A 20822-nucleotide genomic window follows, 5' to 3' on the forward strand; every position below is an offset into this window, starting at 1 on the left:
ATATGCAAATTTCTCCCGAAGCTGACCAATGGGAAAGAAGCAATCAGCCCCCCTCCACTTGGGTTGGTTTTCACGGGCTTGGAAGGAAGAGATTTTGCCTTGCAAGTTGCTGGTAAATAATAGAAGGCTTTGGGGTTGCAAAAGGCTGCAGAAATAGTTTGACGCCCCCCCCTTAAACATCCATGGCTCAGTGCTATGGGATTCTGGGAATTGTAGTTTCTTGTGGCACCAGAGCTCTTTTGACAAAAGGAGACTGACTGAACCCTTGACCAAAGGGTTTGGTTGTGGAATACGCCTCTGAAATATGCAAGAGGCAATGTTAAAATAAAGCCATGATCAATGCCCAAATGTGCTGTTCAGAATGGGGAGAGGGGGTTGGCCAGAAAGGGAAGTACATTTCCGTGATCTGTCTACGAATAATGTCAAAATGTCCTCCATTTTGATCATGCCTAAGAAACATGGATTTATATTAACATTTCTAAAAAAGCCTCAATTTTTTTGCGTGTCCTCCATTTTTAAAAAATGTGTCCTGCATTTGTCTTACATTTGTCCCGGTTTGGAGGTCCTCACTTATGGCAACCCTATTTCCCACAAAACTACACTTCCCAGGGTTCCCTAGCACTGAGCCAGGGCAGTTAAAGCGGTCTCAAACTGGATTATTTCTGCAGTGTGTCTTGGACCCAACTCAGGCTGCATCTTCACTCCAGACTCCAGAGACAACCCAATTTCATACCGTTTTTACTGCCATGGCCCAGTGCTATGAAATCCTGGGAATTGTAGTTTGTTGTCACACCAGAGTTTGCTGAGAGAGAAGGTTAAATGTCTCCCAAAACTAGAATTCCCAGGATTCCCTAGCACTGAGCCATGGCAATTAAAAGGGTGTCAAACTGGATTTATTTCTGCAGTGCGGTTGCAGCCTAACACATTTCTATTTGGCACAAAGCTTCCTGAACCCCCTTCATTTCAAAATAAATATCTTAAAAAGACTGAAAGATTCTTTGTTTGGTTCAATGGTGATTTTGAGAGTTGAAATAAGTTACAATTATTTTTATTCAATTATGTTTACGTTTATTTGCAAAACATCCGCCATTTTAACATTATGGGAATTTTCCGGGAATTGTGGCTGAATATTCCGTGTGATCTGGGGGGATTCAGCGGGTTTTGGACAAACATTTTCGGGAATTATCTCCGAGGCTTGTTGGCAACATTGGTCCCTGCAAGGAAGAAGAAGGAAAGTAGTTTCTGGGCAGCCATTTTGAGTGGGTGAGTGTCTGAGGGTTTTTTTAAAACTCTTGGGAGAATATGTTTGTTGCTGAGGGGTGGAGCTTCTGTGAATCACATCAGTGAGTAACCAGGGGGTGGAACTCCTGCCTAGCTCTATTAACAACATAGGCAGTTGCAAACTTTGTTTTAGAGGTTCTCCTTTAAATTTTTTCTTTTCTTTTTTTTTTAAATAGACTTTTGGGTTTTTTTGCTCAGAGAATGTGAGTCAAGAACTTGCTTTCTGAATGAGCTAGCCAGGAGATCTCTATAAAGTTATGTCCCCAATAGATTGAGCTCACTGACAGGACGTTGCTGTAGAGAAGGTCACTTCACATACACAGCTCCACAGCTGGAGGAATGCCACAAACAAAAGTAGGGAAACCAATGATCATTCTGGGAGCTTGCAGAATCAATTTGAAGTTCTTTCCCTTATCAGGGATGATGAGGAAGAGCAGCATGAACAGACTTCAGAGACAGACCAGGGAAGCCTGAGAGTGCTGGAATAGTAACAAGCTCTACACTTGAGAGTTAATAATCCTTGGTATACTGAAGATCTTAGATGAAGTGGGCTGTACAACGACTAGAGCTCTGCTGGCGAAAGACTCGATCCCTAGCCAACAAGACACGTCATAGGACTTTACTTAAAGCCTATCGAGTGGCAATAAATGCAGCAAAGAAATCTTTCTTTTCTGCATCTATTGCGTCTGCAAAGTCTTGTCCGGCAGAGCTTTTCAAGGTGGTTAGGAAGTTAACTCAGACTCCTTCCACCTTGAATCCGTTATTACAACCTATGAAGGCCTGCGGTGATATTTTCAACGATCACAGATAAAATCTCTTGGATAAGGGCCGACTTAGACACCAGCCTTAACACAGAAATGTCTAGAGAGGTGTCCAGCGACTCTGTTAATGAGATTCATTTGGATCAGTTTCAGTCTCTGAGTACTGATGACGTAGACAAGCTGCTTGCCAAGGTCAAAAAGACCACCTGCCCTCTTGACCCCTGCCCTTCATGGCTGGCCATCCAGGGAGGAGAGGCAACTATGAGTTTGTTAAGATCTATAATTAATGCCTCCCTCAGGAAAGGCAGTTTTCCAGCCAGTTTAAAACTGGCTGTGGTTAAACCTATTCTTAAAAAGCCTTCCCTTGATCCCCTGGAGAAATCTAACTATTGGCCAGTATCTCTTCTTCCATTTTTGGGCAAGGTGATCGAGAGGGCAGTTGCCAACCAACTCCAAGCAGTCTTGGATGACACCGATTATCTTGATCCATTTCAAACTGACTTCAGGTCGGGATACGGAGTCAAGACCGCCATGGTCACCTTGGTCAGTGATCTACGTCTGTGCATTGACAGGGGAAGTGTGGCCCTGTTGGTGCTCTTGGACCTCTCAGTGGCCTTCGATACCATAGACCATGGTATACTTCTGGAATGCTTGAGAGGGTTAGGAATCGGGAGCACTGCTTTGCAGTGGTTCTGGCACTATCTCTCGGGTAGGTTCCAGATGGTGTCGCTTGGGGACAGTTGTTCGACCACGTGGGAGCTCAAATCGGGTGTCCCTCAAGGCGCAATACTGTCTCCAGTGCTATTCAACATTTACATGAAGCCACTGGGTGAGATCATCTGGAGACATGGGGCGGGGTGTTATCAGTACACTGATGACACAAAAATTTGCTTCTCTATATCTCGGACTGCTTCGGTGACCAAGGATGACATCTCCCCTCTGAATGACTGTCTGAGGTCAGTAATGGATTGAATGAGGAAAAATAGACTTAAACTGAATCCAAATAAAACGGAGGTACTCGCTATAGGCAATCCTAATGGTGATAAGCTCTCCAGTTCTGGATGGGGTCACACTTCCCCTAAAGGACTGTGTTCGTAGCTTGGGGGTACTCCTGGACTCATCATTTCAGCTGAGTGGATGCGACAGCCAGGAGTGCTTGTTATCTGCTTCGGCTGATACGCCAGCTACGACCTTTCCTGGAACGGGAAAACCTAGAAACAGTTGTACATTCACTGGTAACCTCTCGTCTCGATTTCTGTAATGTGCTCTACATGGGGCAACCCTCATGCCATGTTCGGAAGCTGCAACTGATCCAAAATATGGCAGCCAGATTGGTTACAGGGAGTTCGAAATTTGATCCTATTACACCTATCTTAAAATCCCTAGACTGGCTGCCTATTAGCTTCCAGGCACGGTATAAAGTGTTGGTCATTACCTATAAAGCCCTGCATGGCTTGGGTCCAGCTTACCTGAGGGAACGCCTCCTCCCATACAATCCTTCCTGCACTCTCAGGTCCTCTGGGAAGACTCTCTTGCAGTCTAAGAAAACCAGACTGGTAACAACTTTCCAGAGGATGTTTTCTGTTGCTGCTCCAAAAATCTGGAATGACCTGCCGGAGGAGATCCGCCTTATAACATCTTTCGAGGCCTTTAAGAAGACAATAAAAACAGATCTCTTCCGGCAGGCATTCTCAAATTGACCTCCTCGGAACGTTCACTCTCCAGTTGGGAACTATCGTTTTTAATGGTATTTTAAGGTGGGAGGGAGATAGGGAATTGGATTTTATATGTTTTGCTATGTTTTTTACTTATGGCTTGTTGTGTTTATTTTTATTGTTCTTATGTTTTTGTTACCCGCCTCGATCCAATTCCTTACCACCCTGGCATCATGAGTGGGCCCTGCCCATCCAAGCTCCACGTTTCCAAGTGTCCTGTGCGGTCGCATGTCTCTTGCAGGATAATAAATAATAAATAATAATAAATAAATAAAACTTTTATTTATATCCCGCTTTTCTGTTACAAGACAATCAAAGTGGCTCACAACATATTAAAATCCACATTTACAAAATTATGTCCCAAATTCCCCCCCTTAAAACAGGATTAAACATGTACAATTAAAATATCTATTAAAAACACAATTAAAAAACACAATTAAAATATAACAAGGACAGAGCAGTGGGCTAATCCATGATGTGGGGGGCAGTCATTCTGTGGCCGGGCACTTTATTCAGGAAAGGCCTGCTGAAAGAGATCTGTCTTGACAGCTTTTTTGAAGCTGTCTAAGCTGGCAATTTGACGGATCTCGTCCGGCAGGCCGTTCCATAGTTTGGGAGCAATTGCAGAGAAGGCCCTCTGGGAGGTAGCAGTTAGTCTGGTTTTTAAAGGCTGCAATAGATTCCTCCCAGAGGACCTGAGGGTGCAGGGCAGATTATATTGAAGCAGGCGATCCCTCAAATAGGTTGGACCCAAGCCATGTAGGGCTTTAAAGGTTATAACCAACACCTTGTACTGTGCCCGGATGACAGAATAGGAACCGTTTCAGTTCACAAACATGTTCCTCTGCCCCAGAGGTGGCACAATCAGACAGTGGCATCCGTCCATGGCACCCACTGCTTGTGGGAAGCCTAGGTGACCGAAGGCATCCATGATCTGTGGCTGACAAGAAGGGGGAGAAGCAGGGTAATTAATGACAACTCTGTTGCAACTGCACAGCTACACCATAGACCACTCCAGGTCATTTCTCATTCTACAAACGTCAGAGAATGTACTGTAAGGGATGACATTTTACGTGCAGTTGCACAGGGCTGCCGAAGATAAAGGAGAAGGAATTGTGGCTTTCCTTACCTGATGTGCGTCCCCCAGGTACACGGTCCGTAACAGCAGGAGCTTCTCCATGGCAACAGTGAACTCCACCAACATTTCCCCCATGGTGGCAAGCGCCAACCCCAAAGTGCTCTGTGGTCATCTTGTAGCTGGCTTTGTGTGTGAACATCCAGATGGCCATGGCCACTCTCTTCTTCACCAGGATGGCTCTCCTCATTACTGACCTGTCCAGTTGTGGACGCAGTATATCCACTAGACTGTGAAAGATGGCTCGGGGGCATTTGGAAGAATAGCCTTCCTCTGCTCATCAGACCAGATGCGTATGATAAACCTGTCCCACCAGTAAGTGCACCTTAGGAGCTTCCAATAGTGGCATGTCCACCTCATCTCGGACATAGTGATGGCACCACCGGCAGCATACTGCTCGACCACTGAGGCACTCACTGTAGCAGTTGTGTCTCCTGTGCCATCACTACTGTCATCCATGTCTGTGGTTGTTACTGAAGTGGTCAATGGGACCATCCTTGCAGCAGCGGTGGTGGCGGCTCTGGCTGTGCATTGCAGGGTGACTAGCAGCGCAGGCCATGGGGAGAGGAGGCATCCATGATGTTGGTGGTGCTTGCACTGTGCAGGCAGACAGGGATGCCAACATCAGCTGGTCACTTAGCAGGGACTCTTCCTTTGTTCTTGTGCACATGTGCAGTCTGTGGCCGGCAGAAGAAGAAAAATTAAAGGACCCACTTGGCTTCAGATGAGCCACATTCACTCCCCCCAGTGTACTTGCCCCATGCAGCTTCAGCACACCCCCAGGACCAGCGGTCTAGTGGCTCAGCATTCCCAAAAGGGCAGTTTCATGATGCCTTCCCTTGACCATCTGCATGGCAACAATAGTTGTAGTAACACCTTGGCCTGGATTACCCTAAGTGCAGCAGATATGAACTGTCCTCCTTTAGTATAAAGAAATGGACAATAGCTTTAGCACTATCAGATCCTGATCAAATAGTAGAATTCAAACAAGTCCAGAAGACAATCTAGGATGATTCATCACTGCCAGTTTAATATTGCTTTTTCAGCATGACTATTTCAGTGCTGCCAGTTCAGTGTAGCTGGCTTAGCACAGCTAGTTGACCATGGCCATTTAAGGGGTGGGTCTCACTGGCGTTTAAGCCGGGCTACCAATCAAATCCAAGGTTAGGCATTCCTATTGGAAATCGAATTAACTCTAGAACTGTTCTAGAGTAACCCGCAATCATTCCTACTTAAAATTGAATCGTATACCGGTTTATTGTTTGATTCGTGTTATCGTCATTTAACGCGGGTTAAAAAAGTAGAAGGGTCGAACCTACATTTTTTCCGTGAATTGGGATAGGAATTGGAGCATTTAAATAGGAATGACAGCCTTTGAAATCAGGTTAGCTGGATGGGAGGAGCGGAGCGCGATGGGCTGGCTTGGGGGAGTCACCCTTTCTCTTGTCCCCATCCGTCGTGGCCGTCGCCATCTTTCGCTACCCTCGTCTTTTGTCCGCGGAGGTCTTGCGATAAGAGGTAGGTAAGAAGGATTTTATTTTTTTTTTAAATGTCTTACAGGTGCTTATCTATTAATCGTTTAAGCGCCTGATTTCCCGTTTGCTCAAGTGCCTGCATCTGTCAAACAGAGTGCAGCTGTTTCTCTATTTTCCTTATAATATTTTTCATATATATATATATATATATATATATCCACAAGGCACTTATTGGTTGTGTTTATTTGCCTCCTTCTCAAGCTTATCAGCCTGCTAGTCTTCTGATCAATTTCGATGTTACATCTTCCTTATATTTTCCTTATATTTTCGTTGTGTTTTATTTAGTTTGTGCAATTGTAAACAACAATTGTAAATAACACAAATTGGTTTTGGTCTTTTGGGGAATTTGGCTTTTGTCTGGACCTTTTTTTTTGGCATATCATACAACTCAGGCCTGTAGGGGGGGTCATAGCAATTTCAGCGGTAGGGGGAGGGGGAGGGGTGGAAGTTTCTGCTATACCAGCCCATAGCATCCTTGTTCCCTGCCAGAACAAAGGACGGGGAAAAGGAGTACTTCCTGTGACCATGGAGACAAATTTTAGGCTGGCTTCAAAGGTGTGAAGGTATCACCTTTCTGGCATTGTCTACCTTGCATCCCTCCTCCCATTTCCACCTATCCCTCTAGAGAGAGCCATTTTTAAAAACAACTCTGGAATAGCCGACCACGTGTGTTTGCTCTGACCTCCTATTTGGCTCTTTTTAACATTAAATTAATGATGGAAGACTCCACTAAAGCTGGTGGCAGGGGAGCTAGCTGGAAATCTGATGAGACTAGATATTTGATAGCTTTTTGGGGGGAGCAGACAGTTCAGATGCAACTTAGCAAAAATCACAGAAACATCTGTGTGTATGAAAAAATTGCGGCTCAATTACGTAAACGCTAGCGTAGTGTAGAACGAAAGCGAAATCGCTGAAAAGATCGTATAAAAAATGTGTACAGCTGTCTAAAACTAGTGGTATGGGAGCTGTAACGGTTCCTTTTCTCCGTGAGCTTCAGGACATTTTTGCTGGCGACGCAAGCGTTGAGGCGAAAAGAGCAGCTGGAGGGAATGGTCTAAAGTTTGAGGAAAAAAGCGACACTTCAGAAATGGCACCCCAGACCCAAGTTCTAACTTCAACACCTGATGTGGGTTCAGAAGATTTATTTACTCAAGGTAATATTATTGTCTACCCCTAGATTGCTGTAATGTAATATTTTTAAAAATTAAGGCATACAATGCTATTGGAATATAAAACTGTTTCCTTTTTCTTTCACTATGTTATATGTTGCAGAGCCACTGCAACAACACTATGTATTACAATTGACTGCAGTTGAAGAAGAGGAAGACTTGACACAAATTATACCTGAAGATGAAAACAACAGACAGACAGAAGAGTGTATTGTGGACCATCTAATGTCTTCTGATGAGGAGCAGAACAATAGTGAATTTCCAAACCTTCAACCTGTGAAACCTAGTGGTTAGTACATTTAATATAAGTTTCTCCATTTGGTCCCTGGCAGAACAAAGGACAAATCACCTTTCTGGCTCCTTCCTTGCCTTGCTCAGGGATTAGTGCTGTCTGTGCCCTGCAATTAATAATTCTACAGCAGTCACTTATAATTATTATTGCTTTTCCTCCTTTCTTTCCATCCATCCAGTATCCATGGATTCAATCTGTGAAATCATTTAGTGTTTCTACAAAACTATAAATCCCTGGTTTTTATGGAACTGGGCCATGGCAGTAAAAAAAAGCTTTAACTCTCAAGGAGCTCAATTTGCATAGCACAGCAAGTCCTGAGGCTGGGCAAGGCAGATCTTAACCATTGGAAGAGAAAAAACTGCTTTAACTGCCCTGGCACAGTGATGCTTAACCCTGGGAATTGCAGTTTTGAGAGACATTGAGCCTTCTTTAACAAAAAGAGCTCTGTTGCAACAACAAACTACAATTCCCAGGATTCCCTAGCACTGAGCCATGAGAGTTAAAGCGGTCACAAACTGGATTATTTATGCAGTGTGTTTTGGACCTTTGTTATTAACAATGCTCAAGGGCCAATCCATACTGCAGATATAATCCAGTTTGAGACCGCTTCAATAATAATAAGTGATTGCTGTAGAATTATTGTTATTGCTCCTCTTTCTTTCTAGCCCATTTCCCTGGATTCAATCTGTGAAATTATGAACGGTTTCTACAAACTACAATTCCCAGGTTTTTATGGAACTGGGCCAAGGCGGAAAGAACTGCCTTTTTCATCCTTTGTCCTTAATCCAATAACAGTGGTGCTATTTTAGAAGGCACAAACTATATAGACTAAGGAACTTCGGCATTTCTTTACTGTGGCATCTGTACTTACTGGTACTTAGAATGAAACTATGTATCGTTTCTCTTTCACTGGCTGATCAGCCCCTGAATTCCTTTGTCCCTGAATTCCTTTTGCGCTCCCCCTCTCTCAAGGAGCTCAATTTGCATAGCACAGCAAGTCCTGAGGCTGGGCAAGGCAGAACTTAACCATTGGAAGGACAGCTGAGAAAAAACTGCTTTAACTGCCCTGGCACAGTGCTACTTAATCCTGGGAATTGCAGTTTTGAGAGACATTGAGCCTTCTTTAACAAAAAGAGCTCTGTTGCAACATCAAACTTTGAAACTTTGAAAGCTTTGCATGTGTGCATTGCTTTATGCTTAATAATAATATCATTTTTTCTGCTTTAGAGGGCACTCTGCAATTAAATCAATGAAATCAATTATTATTATTATTACTATTGATGTTATTATTATTTCTGTTCTTTTTTATAGCCTGAATTCAATCTGAGAAGTCATGTTATTTGCTGCATGTTCCTTTCTTTAGGTTTCTCCATTTGGTCCCTGGCAGAGCAAAGGACAGGACAATGGGGTACTTCCTGTTACCATGGAGACAATTTCTAGGCAGGCTTCAAAGGTGTGATGGAATCACTTTTCTGGCTCCTTCCTTGCCTTGCTAAGGGATTAGTGCTGTGTGTGCCCTGCAATTAATAATTCTACAGCAATCACTTATAATTATTATTGCTTTTCCTCCTTTCTTTCCATCCAATATCCATGGATTCAATCTGTGAAATCATTTAGTGTTTCTACAAAACTACAAATCCCAGGTTTTTATGGAACTGGGCCATGGCATTAAAAAATAGCTTTAACTGCCATGGCTCAGTGCTAGTTAACCCTGGGAATTGCAGTTTTGAGAGACAATGAGCTTTATTTATCAAAAAGAGCTCTGGAGCAACAACTACAATTCCCAGGATTCCCTAGCACTGAGCCATGAGAGTTAATGCGGTCACAAACTGGATTTTTCAAATTCTATTTATTTCCATTTATTTTAATCTTTGCCCTGTCCAGTCCTGCAACTGAGGGCCATTTGAACATTTCTACAGCATCTAATAATAATAATAATAATAATAATAATAATGTTATTGTTCATTTTCAGAGACTTACGCTGCTAGACAATTAGCATCTCTCACACCTTCAGAGAGGCTTGCTTTAGTTTGAAAAAGAAGAGAAAAATCTACTTGTGAAAAAATGGGTAAAGAAATGATGGAATGCTCCTAAATGAATCTGGAGCGTATGTTGGAACGCAATCATGAGCATTTTAAGGAAGAAATGCAATGGAAGAAAATGTTTCTGGAGGAAACTAGGTCCAATTTCAGAGAGCTGATTGGTGTGTTAAAAGATTTTTCCTCCACCTATAAGGAGACTTGTGCCAAATTGGAAAGCAAAGAGCTCAGGGTAGTGAGGCGTGTTAGGAAAAAGCTTCCAGAGAAATTACAAAATGTAGAACAACCTCTGCCTGAAATAGCCTCTGGCTTGATGGATACCACTCCATCTGAGCCCTTGCAGCAAGAGAAAGACAACCCTGGTCCAAGTACTAGTTTGGTAGTTTCCAGGAAATTTCGGGCCCCCAGAATTATTAAGAAGCCTGTTCCATTTTCTCCCTGATGTTCTTACAGCTGACTTAATATGTGCTATATGCATTGTAGCTTTTCTCAGGTATACTTTGTCATCAAAAATACATGAATGTAATATTTCATATTGTCCTTTACTTATCACATGGGCAATAAAGACAGCATATTAATACTTATCACTTTCCAGAGCATGGCATTGTTAATAATTATTTTTATTTTAGAATACACAACAGTCAATATTAATATGATTACATAATAACTTTACACTTATATAGGAAAAAACAAATGTAACGGTACATTACTTTTATTATTGAACATAACCCCCTTTTGAATAATGTATAAAGTGCTAGCATTTGAAGGAACATTACATTCCTTTAGTGCAAAGCAAGGAAATACAGGACTACGTATCCCTTGCAAGATGTGCAAATCAGCCCAGAGAGCCTTTGGGCTGCTAATCATCAGTAACAGGTAGCCCCGTATTGATGCTTCAAGATTGCATAGTGACAGTGCAAGAACAGTGTAAAATTTAGTAACAACATTGAACAACATATATCAATTGATCAAGTACATGAGGTGCTTTACAACTTTTGGAACATGGCTTAACAGAAGATCAGATCAGAATGGGTTATTATCAGTTTCCTGATCCACATCTGATTGAGGTAGACTTGTATCTGTGCATTAATAATGCATCATGTTAGTGGAAAATAAGTCTTTATTTTTAAAAACTTTGGTATTGGAAGCATAACTCTGGGAGGGGTTGTTAAGATAAAGCCTAAGCTTACCAGTATAATGTATGAAGTGCTAAAATTTGAAGGAACATTACATTCCTTTAGTGCAAAGCAAGGAAATACAGGACTACATATCCCTTGCAAGATGTGCAAATTAGCCCAGAGAACCTTTGGGCTGCTAATCTGCATCAGTAACAGGTAGCCCCGTACTGATGCTTCAAGATTGCATAGTGATAGTGCAAGAACAGTGTAAACTTTAGTAACAACATTGAACAACATATAACTAGTGATCACGCTGATCACAAAAAACCTGAGGTGATATACAACTTTAACAATAACATAACTTAACCATCACTGCTATTACATTCATAGCAGTGATGGGGAAATGTGTAAAACCAGAAACAATTAAACTTATCAATTAGCCAAGGTCGATGCTGCGAACCAACTTTTCATAAGCTGCACATCGTTTTCTAATTCTTGGACTGAGGAGAAACAAAAGATAAAGAAAAATGAATTATTATATAACCATGTATAACATTTATAAATAAATGTGGCTATACTAACATTTCTCTGGTGAGGGCAATTTTGAGATACTATCCTCCAGTGCCTCCATTCTTTCCTCCAAAGTTCTATCTGTGGGATTAGAAAATAAAGTTAGTGCATGAAATAGTGTGTGTGTGTGTGTGTGTGTGTGTGTGTGTGTGTGTGTGTGTGTGTGTTTGTAATGTAAATGTACCAGAAAGAAAAATTACATTTCAAAATGAAACATTGGTTATAATTCTACTCATGGCTCTCAGTGGACACCAGGTTCGATAAGCTGGCATCATACAATTCGAGCCTGTTTTCAATATGCCCCAGGCGCCCCTCCAAATCTAAACAATACAGAATTATAGTAAATGTGCTACAATGTCTTCTATAATGTAAGGAAACAATTGAAAAGTTGTACTATGTACATAATAATAGCAATATCTTCTTAAAGTAATACCTGTTATCCTACCAATAATTCCTAAATGTACTTCATATGTAAAAACTGAACATTTATTTAAGTTAAGAACACAATTTAATAAATAAAATAGGTGAATGCAACATTTAATGAGGTCCATTCACTGTTGCAAAGGTAAGCTAAGCAAAGCAAGGTCACAGCTCTCAAAAGCTTAAATGGCAGAAATATAAATGGTTACATTGCGGAAAACAATGGACCAGTGATCTATCCCTGCCTCAAGCCTATACTGACCTACATTGGAAGTAAATTGCCTTTTAAACAGATAGCCATAACTTTATTAAAAAAAAACATAACACCACAAGCAATAGTCAAAATAAATTTATTGTCACTCACCAATACTTGGTTGAACTCCTCCTTCTGTTTCTGCTAGAACTTGCTCTGATCTTGATTCATTAAAAAATATAAAAAAATAATATTGTTCATTAAAATATGGAAGTGTTAACTTTACTGATAAATTTTGGTTTATTATTATATTTCAAATATTAATATTTTAATATTTAATTTTATGTTAAACATAATATAAATTTATATAAATGATACAATAAAAGAAAAAATGAAGCTCAAACCTGAGGGAACTGAAAGGCCTTCAATGCTTTGGCGATGCAAGAACAGAAAGAAAGAGCCTCTGTTTTTATATTCTACACCTAAACAGGGCCTTGTAATAAATAACTTAATACAGCTATTTATTACAGTGTTATCAATTTATTACATTGTATTAATATATCAATAACTTAATAATATAATAAGAGTCCATAATATAGAAAATCCTGTTGCAAAGGTCTTATATTGAAATAAAAAGGCCATCCTTTCTCAACCTTTGCCCTGCAGGAACTCTCTATCTTTAAATAATGAGAAATGCATTTTCAACCTACCATCTTCACCCTCAAGTGGTGGGATTGATGAAGGGGCTGGGGAAGGCTGTTGTGAATCAATCCCTCCTGCACTCAGAAGAAGAAATAATCATGAAATAAATGACTCTATTTCATAATGAATTTTAGATTACAAACACTAACATAAAAATAAATTGCCATTGTAGCAGCATATATTATACTGTGCCAGGCATGCATCAAGTCAGTATTTAAATGTGTATTGAAAACGCATTGACTAACAACCAAAGGTAATACTAGAAGATACCATATACAATATCATGAATTATCAACCCTAGCCATGCATGAAATCTCAATCTGTTTTTACTAATGTATACTAAAATAGGTACAGGCCTGTACTACTGCCACAGTTTGAGGCTGGTAATATATTATAAAGTAATTAATTTAAAGGATATAAAATTCATTAATAAACTCAGTAATAGTATTAATAGTGTCATTGCACTATTGCAACCTACCAAATTCCTCAACAGAAGGAGAATGCTCACAAGCTCTGGGGGGTGGCGGAGAGACATTTCTTCCTGCATTTTGAAAAGCAATTAATCCTTTTTCAATTATAATAATAATAATAATAATAATAATAATAATAACTGTAACTTACATGCAATGTTTTACTTAATCTGATTTAAAGCTGTATGGCACTGTTTCCAGCAATTAAATAAATTGTATGTGCAGTGCTGTGTAAATGTGCAGTGCAACATAAAGGAAGTATAATAACAATAATAGTAATAATTACCTGCATGAAATCTCTCCTTGGGATGAGGTCTCCCAGCCATCTCCCAGAGTTCCTTCATGAGCTGGAACTAGGGAAACTTCTGCAGCTCAGAGGGAGGGGGGTTTGGGCCAAAGCGTTCCAGCATTTTATAAAATGCTGCTTTTAAATATTTAAATTTTCTGCGGACCATCACCCCATCCCTGATGTATCTGCCTTCGGTCCATAGTCCTGCAGCAACCCTCCGAAAAATATGAATATTTTTTCGGGGGGTCGACTGCAGGATCTGTGGAACCACAGAGGGATATTTTTTAAGACGCCAAGCATCATTTCAATCTCCTCCGTCCTCCAATACATAAACCTCCTAACTCCTTCCGCCGCCATCTTCACTACCTACAAGCCTGGGACCTAACAGCGGCCCCTTTTATACCCCCCCGAGGAGGAGGTCAACCAAAGGTGAGCCTCAATGGCGCCGATATAGGGGACACTTTGCATTGCTGCAGAGCTTGGCTATAAAGAGCGCAGCTATATATTTTCTATATGTTGTTGGCAGCGCATACTCCAATAAGAGATTAAGCAACTACCACAGTTATGCGCTCGGTTATGATGAGCGCAGTGGGACCGTTTTGAAATTGGTGCGCCATGTTTTCATTGGGAAATAAGCATGGCGAGTGTTAATACAGGCTCTGCAAAGTGCTCCAAAGGTGTTTAGAAAGAATCAACATGGCAAATGTAAATGGGTGAAACTCTGCAGCAATGCAAACAGAATGCAGAGGGAGCAAATGTATTATTAATTTTCTATATAGCTATTGTAGGCAGCGCATGCTCCAATAAGAGATTAAGCGACTACTACAGTTATGCGCTCGGTTATGATGAGCGCAGCGGGACCGTTTTGAAATTGGGAAATTGGGCTATGCAAAGTTCTCCATAGGAAATTCTAGGAATGGAAATGCATACGTGTAGTAAATGTAATTTAAATGAAAGGTAAAATGGCAAACCAGCAAACAGGTGATTTTCAAAGGTTTTGGAAGAATCTCCACATAAGTAATTGATAACCAGAGGAGGCATTTCAGATACTCCGGAACAACGTGACGTCATGCTGACGTAGCCATGATTGACAGCTCCCAAAATGGTAGGAGGGAACGAAATCGATTTATATATATACCGCTTTATTATAAGAACGCTAGCGGAGAAATACATCGGTTTAAAATAGCCAAATAGGAACAAATATAAAAAGCGATTCAGAACGCGGGATAAGATCTGGGTTATTTTGAATCGATTTTAATGAAACTGGCGTATTTTAAATCGTTTTAAATCACCAGTGAGACCCACCCCTAAGAGTAGCTGGTTGAGTGAAGCTGTTTCAGTGCCAGTCAGAGTTAATGATTCAATGCTGTTCTTTCAGTGCAGGAATTTAAACAAGAAGCTGTTTCAGTACTCCTCTATCACTAAATCCATTTTGCCACAGACATCAGAGCAGTGGAAGATGATCAGATGAAAGAGGGTGAGTGGGGAAAGTGATCAGATATAAGAATTATGATCAGATGAAAGACAGCGAGTGGGAAAGATGATGAAATAAAATAAAATATACAAAATACCCCCACCCCTAAAAAGAATTAAACAGTTTAAGGTTAAAATTACATGAACAATTAAAACAATAATGGTGGGCAACGTCATCAGATATATGGGGGGGTCGCTACATGGCCAAGTAATTTATTCTGGGAAGGCCTGCTGGAAGAGATCCATCTTAACAGCTTTCTTGAAGCTATCTAGATTGGTGACTTGATGGATCTCATCCAGCAGGCCATTCCACAGGCTGGGAGCAGTTGCAGAAAAAGCCCTCTGGGAGGTCTCAGACAATCTGATCTTTATAGGATGCAGTAAGTTCCTCCCAGAGGACCTGAGAGCATGGGGCAGATTGTATGGAAGAGTGCTGTAGCTGATTCAGTGTTGTTCTTTCAGACTCCCAATTCATTGCCACTTTTCCAGTGCAGTAGCTGTTTCTATACTGCTCTATTCCCAAGTCCACTTCAACAAAGCACAAACATTACAGCATGATCATGGTCAGATGAAATGGGGTGGGGAATCAGATGAAAGGAGTTGAACAGCACTGACTCTTCTATTTCACCAGAGCATGATTTTTTCCCCACTCACCTCTTACTATCTGATCACTTTCCCCACTAAATCCCTTTTCATATGATCTTGATTCTGTTGTGCTGTATTGAAAAGGGCTTAGTAATAGAGCAGTGCTGAAACTGCTGTGTGTACCCCTACCACTTTCTCCATTCCCTTCTTTCATCTGGTCAGTTTTCTCCATTCATTCCCTTTCACCTGACTGATTTCTCCATTCACTCCCTTTCATTTTATTGCTTTTCCCACTCATTTACTCAGGGGGTTGGACTGGATGGCCCTTCCAACTCTACAGTTCAATGATTCTATGATTGGACACCTAAATACTTAAACAATCTAACTTGTTCTATGTTTTGTCTAGCTATAAACCATTTAGTCAAAAAGAGTAGAAATTTTAATTTGCATTTCAGATCCAAGACAAAAACTACTACAGTTGACCCTCCATATCCACAGATTCTTCATCTATGGATTCAACCATCCATGGCTTGAAAATAGCACCCACCGAAAAAGGATTTAAAAACAAAGCTTGAATTTGCCATTTTATATAAGGAACATCATTTTACTATTCCATTGTATATAATTGGACTTGAGTATCCATTGATTTTGTTATCCATGAGAGATCCTAAAATCAAACCCGAGTGGATACCAAAGGCTACTCTATTATCAATTTAGCATTTTCTAAGACACACTAAATAGACTGCATTTAAAACAAAATCCTTTTCTCACTAAACATATATACATAAGGAAATACTATGCAAATAATTTCACAAAGCTCAACCATTTTTCCAGTTAGTGGTCTCTGTAATATTGATTTCTCAAAGCATCATAGAAATGACATAAATGAATTAGCACTGTAAATGTAGCCCCACAGGGAGAATAGTATTGTTACCCAATGAAGCAGTGGAGAGATTGCAATTAACATAATAAACTAGACTTGTATTTTCTAAAAACAGAACAAGTTCACTGTTTACCAGAATAATTATTTGGCAATGACATGAAATTATTGTATAATTACCTCCAAACATATTTCTTTCGGAAATGAACATTGAATTGCTTTATTTGCTCCTGTATAAAAAGAATTAAAATGTCATTCTGTCATACCAATTCAGTTGGTATAAGGTGTATATGCAGTTTAAATTTATGACAGAAATATTAGACTAAACTCGCAATTCTATTACATTTCTCCCTGTTGAAGTTCATTTTGTTACTTTTGGCCCGGCATTCAAATCTATTTAGGTCATTTTGCATTTTGATTCTCTGGGGTATTAGCTACTCCTCCTAATTTGGTGTCATCTACAAATTTGATATGCATACCCTCTATTCTTTCATCCATGTCACTGATAAAGATGTTGACTAGCATTGGACCCAGGACAGAATCCTGTGGAACCCCTCTGGTCACTTCTGTCCAGGTTGAAGATGAGCTACTGCTGAGCATCCTTTGGGTTTGGCCAGTCAACCAATCAGAAATCTATTTAACAGTTGTGTTGTCTAGCCCACATTTTACTAGCTTGTTTGCAAGAATATCCTGGGGGACCTTGCCAAAGGCCTTACTGAAATGAAGATATGCTATATCTACAGCATTCCCTTCATCTACTAAGTAGACAATTTTACCCAGAGAGAGAAAAAGAGAGAGAGAGATTAGATTAGTCTGGTGGCATGGCTTGTTTTGGGGGAATCCATGTTAATTTTTTGTGTTTATGTCATTCCCAACAATTTGTTCACAGATTCCCTGTGCTCTGCTCTAGAATCTTTCCTGTGTCAGACTCGGAATTACTCTGACCACAATCCACGACAAACTTCAGGTAGATCAGAAAGTTTTTATTGTAAGGACTAAGTAGAAGTATTCCTGGCCACGTCTTTGTTGAATCTGAAGAACTCCAAATAGAGACAGAACCTTAGAATTCCCCAGACCCCTCCCTTTGAGTTGGTTCCCTTCGGTTTAGCCTTTGATGTAGAATTTCTCCCTTTGTTCTGAAGGGGGGAAAGAAGGGGGGGTTTGGCCATTTGGTTCCTAGTTCCTCTACCAAGTAGAGATCTAAGACTGTATGCACCTTTGGTATCAGTTTACCAACAACCCCTCATAAAACTGCCTAACTGCCATGCAATACGTGACCATCCGGCCCATTCCTCATGGTGGCAGCCCCCCTATTCTCAAAGTGACTGTCTATCTATATCTCTACTTCCTCTCTCTATATGTGTATCTATATCTTCCCTATTTGTGGGGGAGAACCTATTCCCTGACCCCCACTCTGCGGTTTATCTATCTGTCTCCCTATCTATCTATCTATCTATCTATCTATACAAACCTCATGGCAGAATACACCCTGAATGACTGACTGAAGGTGGATTCTGACAGTCTGCCTCCCCAAACTTTATCTCCCCCTTTTTGGCTTGTCAGGATAAGCCAAATGAAACTCCTTAACCAACTTATCAGCATTTGCATCTTTCACGTTCACCCATTCAGCCATGTCGACAGGGAAATCTTTCCACTGCACCAAATACTCTAACTGCCCCCGCATCATTCTAGAGTCCAAGATTTTTACAATTTCAAAATGCTCTTCTCCTCCAATCAGCAGTGGCAATGGTTCCATCTTCTCCTCGTCGTCATCACTCCTCAGAGTCGCTGGTTTCAATGGAAAACATTGTGTAAATGTCTGTACATTTTTGGGAGGTTTAATTCGGCCATCACTTCAGTGATCAGCCTCTTGACCTCAAAAGGCCCCACAAATTTAGGTCCCAATTTTTTACAAGGTAGTCGGCACTTCAAGTTTTTTGTAGATAGGAACACTTTGTCCCCCACTTTAATGTCCCAACTTGGTTTTCGATGTTGGTCTGCGAACCTTTTGTAATCCAACTTAGCTTGCTTTAGAGCATCCTCAATCTTTCCCCAGTTATCTCTTAATATCTGGCTCCATTTCCCCACTGATACTGGATCCTCTGGGGCTAGGGTTAGCTGAGGGATGACCCTTGGCTCATAGCCGTACACAGCCTGAAATGGCGACACTCCCGTACTGGAATGTACCGCCATGTTAAACGCTACCTCTGCGTGAGGCAACAGGTCCATCCAATTGTCCTGGAGGTGGTTTACATAGCATCTTAAATATTGTTCCACGCATTGGTTCTTGCGTTCCACCTGACCGTCTGTAGCTGGGTGAAAAGCCATGCTCAGTGCTAATTGCACCCCCAATTTGTCCTGCAAACACCTCCAGAATTGAGAAATTAATGTTCCTGCACGATCAGAGACTATCTTATCGGGCAAACAATGTAATCTGTACATGTTTTCTATAAACAAGACCGCCAACATGGAGCACTGGGTACCCCCTTACACCCCACATAATGCACTTGCTTGGAGAACAAGTCTGCAATCACCCAAATGGTGTCTCTGCCCTTGCTGTCAGGTAAGTCTGTGATGAAGTCCATACCTATGTGTTGCCAGGGTCGGTTGGGAGTTTCCAAAGGCCTCAAAAACCCACTAGGCTTCCCTGTGTTAGGCTTAGCTCTGGCGCAAACCACGCAGCTTTGTACATAGTTCTCCACTTCCTTTCGCACCCCTGGCCACCAATATTTGCTTCGTAGGGTGTGCCAGGTTTTCACAAACCCCCAATGTCCCGCCGCTTTAACATCATGGCAGGCTGCCATTACCTTAGCCCTTAAGCCCTCTGGCACATATATTTTATTGTCCTTGCCCCACAATCCATGTTCCATCTGCTGTAATTCACTACTCAAATTATTAAATCCTTGATCCCCTTCGTATGCGTGAATGATCTCTTGTAACAGGGGGTCTAAGCCTTGGGATGCTAGCTCTTGTTCCCTTTTAGTCTGGCTTCGTGTGGTCACCCCTAGCCCCAGTTGTTGTGTTGTGAACAGAGCCTGTTTCTCCAACTCCTTCTTCTCCCCAGGCCCGTGCATCCGGGAAAGGCCATCGGCCAATACATTCTCCCTCCCTGGAATGAATTTTATAACAAAATTGAATTTAAAAAATTCTTTAGCCCATCGACGCTGTTTTGGGCTTAACTGCCTGAGAGTCTGCAATGCCTCTAAGTTCCGGTGATCCGTCCACACTTCGAAGGGGTGGGAGGCCCCCTCCAGAAATTGTCTCCAAGTTTCTAAAGCCCACTTAATGGCATAAGATTCCTTCTCCCAACATGGCCAAATAATTTGCGTCGAATCAAACTTCTTGGACGAGTAGGCACAAGGTCTGAGATGCCCCCCCTCGTCCCTCTGCAACAACACTGCCCCCACTGCGGCATCAGAGGCGTCCACCTGGACTATGAAAGGCTGTTCGGGGTCGGGGTGCTTCAGGATTGGCTCTGAGCTAAACAACTGCTTCAAAGCCTCAAACGCCTTTGTGCACTCCTGGGTCCAATGAATCTTTGTGGAGGGCTTGGGTTTTTCAGTTCCAGGGAGACTCTGCCCTCGCCTCTTTCTCCCTTCCCTGGTGGAGGTTTTCAACAGATTAGTAATAGGCAGAGCCACTTGAGCAAAATCAAGGATAAATTGTCTATAAAAATTTGCAAATCCCAGTAACCTCTGCACCTGCTTGCGCGTTTTGGGCTCAGGCCAATTCAGTACATCTTGGACCTTCTGTGGGTCCATGTGCAGCCCCTGGGTCGACACCCTATATCCCAGGAAGTCAAGTTTATCTGTGTGGAAGTGGCATTTGGACAGTTTCACGTACAGTTTGTGGTCCAGCAGCCTCTTTAACACTTTTCTGACAGGTTGTACATGTCTATTCAGATCTTGAGAATATATCAAAATGTCATCTAAGTACACCAACACTCCTTCAAAGAGCAGATCATGCAGAACTTCATGTATCAGCTTCATAAAGCAAGAAGGACCTCCCGAAAAACCAAATGGAAGCACCAAATATTCAAACACCCCAAAGGACAATGGAATGCCATTTTGTACTCATCTCCTTCCTTGATTCTTACTCTGAAGTAAGCATCTCACAAATCCAATTTAGTGAAGATTTTCCCTGTGGACAGCCAGCTCAGCATATCCTTCATCAGGGGCAGTGGAGACTTACTGCA

General features: G+C 41.4%; 1 long non-coding RNA gene across 1 annotated transcript; it reads left to right on the forward strand.

The window, feature by feature from the left end:
- The first annotated feature begins 498 nt into the window (after positions 1-498).
- Positions 499-10216, forward strand: LOC149319001 (uncharacterized). The gene is made up of 4 exons (XR_016279840.1): positions 499-1263; positions 7425-7581; positions 7700-7885; positions 9861-10216. It is a non-coding gene; the product is annotated as an uncharacterized LOC149319001 (long non-coding RNA).
- The last annotated feature ends 10606 nt before the right edge of the window (positions 10217-20822 follow it).

This window comes from Sceloporus occidentalis, unplaced genomic scaffold (genome assembly GCF_023333645.1).
Source record: "Sceloporus occidentalis isolate IW3139 unplaced genomic scaffold, rSceOcc1.0.p SCAF_2, whole genome shotgun sequence".
Lineage (NCBI taxonomy): Eukaryota > Metazoa > Chordata > Lepidosauria > Squamata > Phrynosomatidae > Sceloporus > Sceloporus occidentalis.